The sequence below is a fragment of the Cibotium barometz genome, chromosome 38, assembly GCF_041138505.1.
Source record: "Cibotium barometz isolate CiBa-2024 chromosome 38, ASM4113850v1, whole genome shotgun sequence".
Taxonomy (NCBI): domain Eukaryota; kingdom Viridiplantae; phylum Streptophyta; class Polypodiopsida; order Cyatheales; family Cibotiaceae; genus Cibotium; species Cibotium barometz.
This window is the reverse complement of record NC_141083.1, coordinates 34,527,880-34,540,499: the sequence shown is the minus strand read 5'-3', so window position 1 is coordinate 34,540,499 and position 12,620 is coordinate 34,527,880.

The window sequence follows — 12,620 nt, the reverse complement described above, 5'->3', positions numbered from 1 at the left end:
GGAGTCTGCGCCGCCTGCTCCTGAGGGCTTTGGGAGTGGTTGTAATGCTAAATGATGAGGTAATCAAGTCCCCAACACTCCTAAGTATGTGTGAAATCCATCAATGCTTGGATTTTTGCCAAAAATATGCTCCAAATGCATCAAATCTTCACCTCTTTTTCTCTGTTTTGTGAGAGCTCAAAAACCAGAGTTTTTCACTCAATCAAATGCATGTAAATTGCTCCAAAATTCGTTTAAGGCTTGCATAGGGGTTTCCAATACATCCCTCTTTGTCAAATACATGTGTCTTTTACCAGAATCACTTCTATTTCACCATACATCAGTGTTTCCAAGCTTTAATGGAAAGCTTCCAAAAACCAGAATTTCTCTTTGCTTTGTTTTTGCCTGTATCACCTGCAATCCGCTCAAGGATGTTTAGAAGACCTTACCCGGTAGGCCAAGCTCTCAGATCTGATAAGAATCGGTGTGCTCCAAGCTTCACAGCTCCAATGGCAAGCTTCACAGCTTTTCTTCACAGTTTCTTCTCCCTCTTCACTCACTCACTCATAAACCCTAATAGACAGCACAAGGCTCTGATACCATGTTGAAAGAACGGTAGAGGGGGAAGGAGACACACACACAGGAGAAAACCCTAATGTATATTGCAAACCCTAACCATAGAGGGAAGCCATCTCCACTCTCACACAAAGCATAATGCCATAGTCCATAATACACACAACACACTGAGTTGTGTCCACACACATCTAACCCTAGCTAATGTCCACACACTATGACCAGCTGGACACGCGGTCATTTATGTCTCACACATGTTCCTACCTAACATGCCAGCACATAGCATAGCTGGCTCACACTGACATCGAGCTTGAATCTCAACACCGAGGATGCGACCAAGGAGGTGGCTGAACAGGTAATCAAAATTATGGCCAGCAGCAGCAGCAGCAGCAACAACAGTCCTAGAATTCACAACAACAATAACACGCAGGTGGAAGAGGCCAATTAAGAGGTAGGGGGGAGTCAAAGAGATCATGGAAATTGGCAAAGGTAGTATAATAATACACTTGGATGCTTTTATTGTGGTAAACCTAGACATGTGCAGGCAGATTGTTATAAGAAGCAGGCTGACATGAAAAATGGAAAATTGCAGCAAAACAACTATGCATCCTCGAGCAGAAACAATGAGGATAATGAAAGGTTGTTTGTTATGTAGCATGTCGTTAATGCCATGTCTGAAAATGTTGAAGCAGCACATAAAGATGATGTATAATACATTGATTCAGGTGCTTTGAACCACATGAAAAGTCATGGGGAGTGGTTCAAGGAGATGAAAAACCTTGAAAGACTAGGTTTCGTGGAAACAAGGGATGACACTGCTCATCCAATTGCACATGTTAAAGATGTGCCATTGTCTATGCAGGATGGCAAAGTGAAGTACCTTGCAGATGTACTTCATGTTCCAAACATAACAAAGAATCTGGTTTCAGTTGGCCAGATGATTGAGCAGGGTTTACAGGTTCAGTTTAACCCTGATGGTTGTTATGTTGAAGACTTTAAAGACAAGTGCAAGTTGGTTGCAACTTGCAAAAGGCCACATAGTGGGAAGAATGTTTACACATTGAATGTAAACATGCCTGAAGTAAGTGCTATGATGTTTGCAAACGGTTCAGGAATTGTTGCAGACACAGACATTTGGCATAAAAGAATTGGACATGTGAATGTGCAGAGAATGAAGTGCAGACTAAAGGAATTGTGACAGGGCTGCCAAAGTTTGAAGTTAAAGGTATGCAGAAAATATGTGAAGCATGCCAATTTGGAAACCAAACAAAGCATGTATTTCCACGTGACAGAGATGTGAGCAGAAATGCACTAGATGTTGTGCATTCAGATGTATGGGGTCCTACAAAGACCATGTCTATGGGAGGCTGCAGGTATTATGTGACATTTATTGATGACAAGGAAAGTGTGGGTATACTTCATGAAGAAGAAGAGTGAGGTGTTCGCTCATTTTCAGAATTTCAGAGGTATGGTTGAAAAGCAAACAGGGAAACATGTAAAGTGCCTAAGGTCAGATGGAGGAGGAGAGTACTTCTCTAATGAGTTCTCTGAAGTTTTGAAGAAGAATGGTATTCGGAGACAATTTACATGCAGATACACTCTGCAGCAAAATGGAGTTGCTTTGAGCAAAAAAACAGGCACATTGCTGAGATTGCACAAGCATTGATGGGAGAGAAGAATATGCCGTATAGCTATTGGGCTGATCACTATTGGCTTTCATGTAGCCAATGCAGATTTCTCGCTGTATGTGTGAGACACAGTGATAGAGGGGTTGTGCTTGTTGTCATCTATGTAGATGACCTGATCATTACGGGGACCATGATGCAGAGATCTTTGATGTAAAGATCGTGCTTAGAGAGAAGTTTGAGATGAAGGATCTGGGGGAGCTCAGATATGTCTTGGGCATTGAGGTGATTAGGTCACCACATGGTATTGGATTATTGCAGAGACAGTATGGCTTGGACATGTTGTCCAAGTATAGTATGACAGGCTGTAACCCTGATGGTTGTTATGTTGAAGACTTTAAAGACAAGTGCAGGTTGGTTGCAAAAGGCAACAGCCATTAGGGAAAAAGGGAGCTCATTTTGGGGCCTTTTACGGTTTGGAAAAATAAGCTCTCAACCAATGAACAGAGTGCCAACGTAACGTTGGAAATTAACAAAAATAAGAGAAAATAGATAAAAGAAACAATATTTTATGTAGGTACAAGCATGCTACATTAATGTGGAGATTGGTTTTTTATTCTCACAAGATCTTTGGACATGAAGATAGAATCTAGTCTGACATTTTCTCTTACAAGGGCCTTCCCACTTCCACCTTCCTTTGAACTTTGAAATGTTGTGCTGCCTTTCCTTCGAAAGGTCTACCATTCTACACCACTGCCTCATTGTGCAGCAGCCTCTTTTTTTCCAAAACTGCTCCCTTGATCCTGTTTGGCTTAGAGTAAGATATTTCTTGTCAACTGTCTGTCTGCCCACTTTCTCTTTCTTGAAACTTCACTTTGTTATCTTGTTTACATTACTTTGTTATGGTTACAGATTCACAAGGTCTCCATGGTGAATAAAAACTATGGCCGTTCTTGTGGAAGACGCTCTGTGGATGATAATGCTATGAAGGCAGAATTATACCACACATCCTTACCCCGTCGACCTACTTCTTCTATTTTTTTGGTAGAGAATTCAAGTACGGTCAAAACGGAAGGAACTTGGGAAAGGTTTAGTGTTTCAAAAGGAGCATGGGTGCTCATACAACCTAGCAAAAGAAAGAGACCCCAGACAAAAAACATTTTCTTGGCATCATGGAAGGGAAGAGTACGAGATTTTAAAATCACCAGAGGGAAGATATCGGTGAAAGAAGTTTTGATTCAGCATGTGTACATGTATAACGAACTTGTTTTGCGAGACTATCCAAATGATCTTCCGCAACACAGGCCTAATTGTATATTTTTCTATTGTGGTTTTGAGGTGTATGGATTTTTAAGATAAAGCTTTCTTTCTTTGCTTATTGACATTCTTGTGTTATTTTATTTCAGATTTATACCCTTCATCGTATGAGACATGGCAAAACATCGATTGTATTCTGGGATTTATAGATGTTTTGCATGGATCGATGGGAGAACAACAATACCAAGGTCGATGTGCAACAGAGCTAGCTCAATTCGATATATTTTTTACTGATCATTTTTATCAGTTTTGCTGGACAATGCAAACACACATGGTGTGTTAAGAAAACAAGACCTTCCGGCATGGAATTCAGTGGACTGGCCTCTCCCACATTTTAGTGTTACAGAGGCATATAGGGCCAAGCTTTTCAAAGAAGTACAGAAAGCTCTGAGGCCCAATATTGCCACAAGGATAATAAAAATTTCTTTATGCATGCCTCTCACAGTTTTTGTAGACTTGTTTAATACCTTTCCAGTGAAGGTTTCAAAAACAATGTTCACAGTTAAAGCAACAAGTCTGGCATGCATGCCACAATTTTTGGATAAAGGTTGGGATAAGAAGACATGTAGTTCAGTGTTTTGTGAGGTTGTCCAACCTTCTATGCAACTGAAGTACATGGTTGCATCACAAAATTTCATTTTTTCTTTTTATTATAAGCGCACTCGAATGCTAGGTACAAAACTAGTCCCAATGGATCAAGATGAAGATTCTTTTGGTGCAGAAAATAAACTTCTTGATATTGATGTTATTGAGAATGGTGATGTGCTAGTCAATATCTCATTAAGACAATGTTGCTCCCTAGCTCAATTGCGCAATGACATTCTATTTGAGACAGAAGGTTCTATTTCAAAGGACTTTTTATTTATCTACAACAATAAGAAGGTATACCATGTGACTTATCCTAGTCTCATTAAGCACTGCTATTAGTTTACTTTACCCTATTGTTTTATATTGCTTTTTTGCAAGTGCTCAAAAGAAGAGAGAGTTCAATAAAATGCAAAGACATTAAAAATTTAAAAATTGAGATAACACAGACTCCATAAACAAACGTATTATATTCAATAAAGTAAAATTCTGTACAAACGTGTTTAATTATATATGTAGAACATATTCTTGACAACAATTTTCTATTTATCTACAGGCTGATCTAGAGACTGCTCTACATGGTCCAAGCTCACCGTATCATCTTTATTTGGAGAATCTATTTTCTGCTGCTCCATCCTGTCGTGTACAGTCTCTTGGTGCTGCTCCATTGTCTCCTCTACTGCCCCTGGAGCATCTGTTTGCTGCTGCTCCATCATCTCCTCAATAACATCAGCAGCACAGCAGGTCCTTGTTCTTGTGGCTTCTCCTCATCAGCACTAGGTCCTTGTTCCTGTGGCACCACATCCGCATCATCTGTGTCATCAAGGTGTATGACACCTTCTCGGACTTTAGAGCTCTCACCCAACTCGACAGAAGCTGGTACAATAGGTTTGGGGGAGGCATACTTCAAAAACTTCCAAATTATATCAGCTCTGAAACTATATACATAGTTCGAGCTGAAGCTATCTTCTCTCATCTGCAATGAGATATGATGATTTAGAACACTTTGTACCAATATCAAATTTTTTGAAGCTAAATGAAAATTATTTTTTCTTACAAGCTCTGGCTGTCCTATCTCAAAATAGCTTGAAAGTATATATTTGGCACTAATCAGCACTCTCCAGTCGCAGCTACTTGAATCATCTTGTTGTGGTGTTTGGATAGTTGGAAAGATATGTTAGAAACTGTTAATATCCGAACAAAATAAAATTATTCAATAAGTTCAAAGGCATAGCATGAAATAGACATCAGTAGAGGGAACGACTTTCTACCTCTAAATCTATTGGCTCTATTGAATCCAAAAGATTGACTTTAGGAGGACAGTGATCCAATGCATCTAGAAGCCTTCTAATACAACTGCAATACATATAATTCAGTTAGTGTGCATTAAATCCAAATAATGAAGTTTAAAGTTAAAAATAGCACACAAACCACTTACAATTTCACCTCTCTGTGTGTGTTTCTAAGAGAGTTGAATAAAAAGCAGTGCTTCTGCTGGATGTCAATAGAAGCAAAGCTCCAGTGGTCACTGCATAAGGAAAAAAGCATTAAGAAATCAAAGGCTACAAGAGTTCTCAATCTTGAAGAAAAATCCCAAAAGAAGCAGTCACCCACATACTTGTTATGGTATGGAAGTAGCAAAATATCGACATGATCAAAATCACAGTGTCTGAACCAATTGGAAATATCCATGGGAGTTTCCTATGGATCGCTTAACTTGAAGGAAATTGCAGGATCAATAATATGAACTGTATGCTGTACAGCATGGTTTAGCCAGCTTCTCATCATGCTACATTGGACAAAACAATAATTAGGGTAAGGTGTAAAGGAGGAGGTACAATATGGATTGTTTTGCAAACAAATGTACAATAAAAGACACTTACTAGAGCATTGCAAGAATGATAGTATCTGAGCAATACTCATTCTTATGAGCCAATGCTGCCAAGCATGGTTTTGTCAAGTCAAAATTATTCTTTGAAGTTTCATCTTCAATATGGACAACTATGTTAGGGCCCAGCTCCTGTAACCTTCTCTGTATCTGCAGCTCCATCTGTACAGTCTCCACATCTATAGCAGATTTGGATTCTTCTATTTGCTGCTTCAGTGACTCCTCATAAGCAACTTTCCCTCTGGTGCTCTTTGAGTGGGTTACTTCAACAACCTTCACCTTATCTACCTTCAATTTCCTTGTAGGTGGAATTAATAATATGTCTCTCATTTTTATGTCCTGCCATTCCACAGGATGGACCAGCTTGTCATACCTCCATCTCACTCTGGACAAAGTGTTGAAGTCTTTGGCCATCAGAGTTACCCTGTGAGCATGGGCTGCTACAAGCATTGCATCTTCAAAGTATTTCTCCAAGTAATCCTCTGCCATTTCCTATAAGGAAAGAATGGCAGTCCTGTTCCACCTGAAACCAAGGTGCCAACTATCACATATTTCTCTCACTAGTCTCTGAAAAGGTGCCTTGGGGATTGCAAAGCCTATAGCTTTTTGTTGCTTCCTGATCTCCTTTAGCACACCTGCATAATGTTTTAATCTCTTGGACTTTTGCTGGAGCATGCTCATTGGCTTCCCCTTCCTGCCATGTGCAACTCTTCCCTTTGGAGGCACACTAGATTCCTTGATATCTGCCCCAGTTGCTGCTGCTGCAAGCCCTGGCCCCTTGCCAGCCCTCCTTGCAGTTGCCTTGGTTCTTGCCATCACTCTGAAAAGCTGTATACAAAGCAATGGAAAAAGATTACAACCATGGAGAACATGGAATGATACAAGAAGGAAATGACAAGGTGGATAAAGCAACATTTAATTATTTGTAACAAAATGCGATTATGATAATTTGAAATTTCTAATAGCTCACCATGGCGTTTTCCTGCAAATACTTGAAACAACATGCTATTGCATTCCTACAGTGAATTCTCTATCTTTACAACTACAAACAATATGGATTGAGTTTATGCAAGGAGTATACAGCCTTGAATAGCCTAGAAAGACACAAAATCACAATGATAGGGGTGGATGAAACAGTAGTTTCAAATTTGCAACAAAATGCGATTTGGGCTGTTTGAGATTCCTAAAGCCCCCTCCTCGCGTTTTACTGCAAATTCTTGAGGCAGCATGCTGGAGCATGCCTTCAGTCATTTCAGTGTGTTTACACGAGGATATTCCTGTGGCAACAGATATGGCAGAGCAGGAAGAAGATATCAACCTCGAGGATGAGGGGCTGCAAGTGGCTGCTCTTGACCTTGTTCAACTAAGGACTGAAACTCTTAGGGCAGCACAGCCAGTTGAAGATTTTGATGTTCAGAGCAACAACTATGCAGTGCCCATGCTTCCAGGTGTCTTGATTGGTGGTAAAGATTATGTTTTCCTCCATGATATAGAGTGTATGTTCAATTTGAGAGAGGACTATGCCATTTCCCTTATTGCCCAGGCTTCAAAGGTTGACAAGGAGGTTGGCATAGAGGATGACCATTCACTACTGGCTTTGGAAACAACTTTTGATCGTGCATAGGCCCTTACTATTTGTTTCAAAGAGGCTGAAAATTTCCAAGAGCCAGATGAAGCTGCCTTCCAGCTCACCCAGGAAGCTATGAATCTCTCAGCACTTCATAAGGAAAAGCTTAAAGAAGAGGCTGGACTGGAGGGGAGAGGAATAAATCTTTGGAAAGATGAACTTCTTGTTGCTGATGAAAATGAGAAGGTATGATATTATTACTTCAAATCAAATACTTTATCTTGTGTTTAAATGTTTTGTAGTTATGTATTATTGTCTCACTCCAATCTTTTGATACGTGGCAGCTACAAATTGAGGATGACACATTCCTCCAGAGAACAAGTGGAAGCAGGCCGGCTGGGTTTGGCAAAATGTCAAGCCTAGCTCATTATATTCATGATCTAGGCAGTGCTAAGATCTTGATTTACCATAGGCAGTTGAGCAACAATGGAGAAGCCATTGTTTACTTCTTTAAATGTTTGTCTAGGGTTTTAGGTGGACATGATCTTCCATGGCAAAAGGAAAATATCATTTTAATAGAGAGGTTGTCCACCATAGATATATTTGGGGATTATGTGAATAAGCAGGCCTCTAGGGCCTCTTACTTTTTGTCTTATACTTCTTATGCATTAGCATGTGGTGTTAAGGAGCCCAAATGTCTAGAGGGCTATGGAAAACACAAGCTCATAAGGTTTCGAGAGCCACCCATGATTGCATCAGGCCACACAATCCAAGAAGAAGAACACGTGGAGATAGCTGAAGACAAGGATACCCCTCTCAGACAAGCAACAGAGGCAAGCGTTGATAAACAGACAGTCGACATCAAGCCAACAAGGAAGAAAAAGAGTCCAATCAAGTTCAAAAAGAGAGTTCCAACTGGCAGGCCTTGGGAGTAATAGGATTTAGTCATCAAATATAGCACAAACATTATGTTGAAGTTGAACTGATTTGTACAAAGTCTTTGATCCTCATCAGTTCCTTGTCCGTACAGACGATCAGTACCCTTTTGCATTTGTCCCATCACCGTACCACACTTCAGTACTCTTCCCACACTCAGTAGCTTCTAAAAGCGTTTGACACTCAGTACCTTATTGGTAAGGATCAATAGTGTGTCTAGCATAATTAAGTAGTATTGATTGAATTTTTTGTGTGTAGCTCATGGATGTATTGATGCTTGTTAATATAGATCACATGTTTCACAAAAGAAATACTTTTGATGGAGTCTCAAAACATATAGGCATAACACCAAGAGTCACTTGTTCCACAAAATAAAAATCTATTGATTGAGTTTGAAAACATGTGGACATAACACCAATAAGTTACAAACTGCTATTCATGTTTACTTGTCCATTTATGGTTTCTAAATATCTTCGAATCCCTCCATTGTCTATGTCTCTCTGTTGCCATTGAATTGTCCAAAGTTTGTCTTCGTCTTTGCTTTTGGGCTAGAATAAAAGCAAGCTTGACTTTGGAACTAGCAACTTTTCTTTTAGCATGCAGCCTTTGTAGAATGCCTCGGTAAAACCATTGGAAGACTTCCTTCAAACTATTTGCCTTTTGACTCCCTCCATAGTGTTGTGTGTGTCTGAAAAATGCATTACGTGCCATGTAGTGAGACTTCTCCATGCCTTGGGTAGACCAAATTGTTAGGCATCCATACTTTTTGACAAAATAGGGAAGGGGGTTGTAGATGATATGTTGTTTTCATAGAGACATAAGAATGCATAGTAAGTTATAAAAGAAAAGAGGATCACACTTAAGTAAAAGAAGAAGACATCACTTTACCATGTAGTGAGTTATATTGCAGGCTGTCCACGCGTCTTTCATTGACTTCCCAAAATGTTTAATTGCCTCTTCAAAGTTCTTGTAATCACTCTTTGTCCATGTTACATTGTCACAGAACATGAAGAGTTGATCAAGAGACCTCCACACCTCTGCCTTCACATTTCGTGCTTCCCCATCTGCCTCATGATCTTTCACGGCATTATGGACTTGCTTCCACAATCCATAACTAATCCTTGAAACTGTTCTACCTTGCCTTACTTGCTTACTACTGTGTTTGGGTCGAGACAAGAATCTTCTTGCCTTAACACCACCAATAGAGGGCTTGATTGGTACCTCCTTGCCATTGGTAGACTTTTTAAAATCCTTTGTGATATGAACATCACCTCCATGCAGACCTATATCGGATAACACCTTTTCCAATGCATGAAGAGCATCCTTTCTATTTCTTTTGGGACGGAGTTTCCAAGCAAATCCAATATACAAAAATACCAATTTCTCAATAATTCGACATAGAGCATGCAATGTGCATATGTGAACATTACATAGTGGAATGTCAAAAATGGCCTTGAAGTCAGGGTCAACTTTATCTCTATTAGGTGCTCTCTTGCACCATTTGGAATCCATTACTTGAGATGATTCTTTGCAGTAAAGACAAGGAGACTTTGAGTTACCTCCTTTACTAACGTTATACATGCACTTAAGTGTTTTAAGATCCCCCGCCATGTGCCACTCTACTTGAAAATCACCTTTTCCTGCAACATGGAGATTCTCTCCTTGCACTTGTCTTTTAATTATTCTTGGTATTTCTGTGTGATGAAACACCCAATCTAGTGTTTCATGGTCTTCTGTCTTCACCTGTGATTATACAAAACAAAAGTCTTACTATAAAAGATTTGAAAACATTGACTAAAATCAAGTACGAAACAAAAAATGATCATACCTGGAACGAGCCTAACCACCATATGTGTTTCTCCGATTGCACACTAAAATACTTCGAACTCGCTTCAGTCAATGATGTATCAAGTGCTCCATTCATCAATGTAATAGTAATCCTTTCCATTTTCTTTTCCTTTACAACCTCACACTCATCCAGTTTGATAACAAATTTCAAAATGCCTTTGCACTCTTCAAATGTTATTCCATAAAACTTGACCATTCTTCTTTGAAGTTGTTGTAGATCTACAAATATATTGTTCCAAGGGTCATACACAGTGGTTCCTTTACCACCATGAAATATTTCTTCAATATGGATATATTGTCCAATAAACTCATCTATACTTTCATTCAAATGACCTCTTATCTTCCACACGGTTGCTGGATTTGGCAGTAAAACTCGTTTAATCCTTTGATCTCTCAAAGTTGAGGATATCGCATGGAAAATCGAACTATATCCCTTCCTGCTAACTCCACTAACATTAAGAGCCTCTTGGATTGTAGTACCATCAACTTGATTATTGAATATAAAGTCCTCTACAACATTGCGTTTGATTGTTTTGTATTTTTTTCTTCAATCAAACCTTTTGCTACACCACAAGAAAGCAATCCTTTCATTTGTTTAACTGGAAGAAGGTTGGGATCCATATTTTCTTTTGCAGGCTCCAATAGTTTCCTATAGTAAATAACAACACAATATGCCTATATTATTCAACACTTCCAATCCTGTTTTGCGTTAATGGACAAAATAGATATAGTCATTTGAGAGCATTTTTGAGTATAAAAAATGAAAAATTACAAACTAGCCTTGCTTCCTGAATTCTTCGCTTGCATCCACCAGTCCCAGCCTTCAAATTTGCAATGTTTTTAATCTTCCTGCTTCGTTGTCTGTCTCCAAGCACGGTTCTCTTCCTTCTTGATCTTGTCAACTCTTTTTTACTCTTTGAATGCTCCTCAATTTCATTCTGCAAACTGCTGCTCCAATTTTGCACGAATAACTATCTCTTGAATCCTGGCCCCCTTTTCTTGTAGGTACATTGTTTTATATGTTTCTGCAAATGCACACTGTGCTGAAATATAACCAAGAAGTCCATTTTGTCCATCGCCCGCAAACCTCAGTAGTGTGGTTGGATTGACAAATGGAGGTGTAGAGTTTTTTACTAGACATTTTGGATATATGCTTCCATCACACCATAAGTCAATATGTTGGAGCCCTTCTCTTCTCATATTTTCCCGTTGTTGAGCATTCAGCACCGTATCCTTTCGTCTTTTTTGTGTTGGAGCATATTGTTCTTCTGAGTCGATGTGAAGATGGTGTAATCGCTTCTTCTGAGATTGTGACTCACTAGTATCGGCCATTTTTTGTGCTTCTGAGGTTGCAAAGTTTGCTTGTCAATCTCATAGTCTTTTTGTAACATGAATCGTGGAAGTGTGGCGGTATCCATACAATCATTAAGTTCAGTGATGGATTCTTTATGAGAGGCCTGCACACGTCATCAAAAGAGATGCGGAATCTTTGGGAAACAAAAAAAAACTAAGGAGACATTTAATGCAAAATCGTGTTAGTTAGACAAAAGATTATCTTATTCTTTTCTGAACTGATAGTTCGGTAGTCCTTATTGACAGTTCTGAGCCACATTTTCATATTTTATTATTTTTGAGGTCTTTTAGGAGAGAAATAAATCGAAAAATAGTGAATTTCTTACAGGGCCCCAAAATGAGCTCCCTTTTTCCCTAATGGTGGGCAGAATGTTTACATTGAATGTAAACATGCGTGAAGTGAAAGCTGCGATGTTTGCAAATGGTTCAGGAATTGTTGCAGACACAGACATTTGGCATAAAAGAATTGGACATGTGAATGTGTAGAGAAGAATGAAGTCTATGCAGACTAAAGGAATCGTGACAGGGCTGCAAAAGTTTAAAGTTGAAGGTATGCAGAAAATATGTGAAGCATGCCAATTTGGAAAGCAAACAAAGCATGTATTTCCATGTGATAGAAATGTGAGCAGAATTGCACTAGATGTTGTGCATTCAGATGTATGGGGTCCTACAAAGACCGTCTATGGGAGGCTGCAGGTATTATGTGACATTTATTGATGACCACACAAGGAAAGTGTGGGTATACTTCATGAAGGAGAAGAGTGAGGTGTTCACTCATTTTCAGAATTTCAGAGTTATGGTTGAAAAGCAAACAGGGAAACATGTAAAGTGCCTAAGGTCAGATGGAGGGGGGAGAGTACTTCTCCAATGAGTTCTCTGAATTTTTGCAGAAGAATGGTATTCAGATATAGTTTATATGCAGATACACTCCGCAGCAAAATGGAGTTGT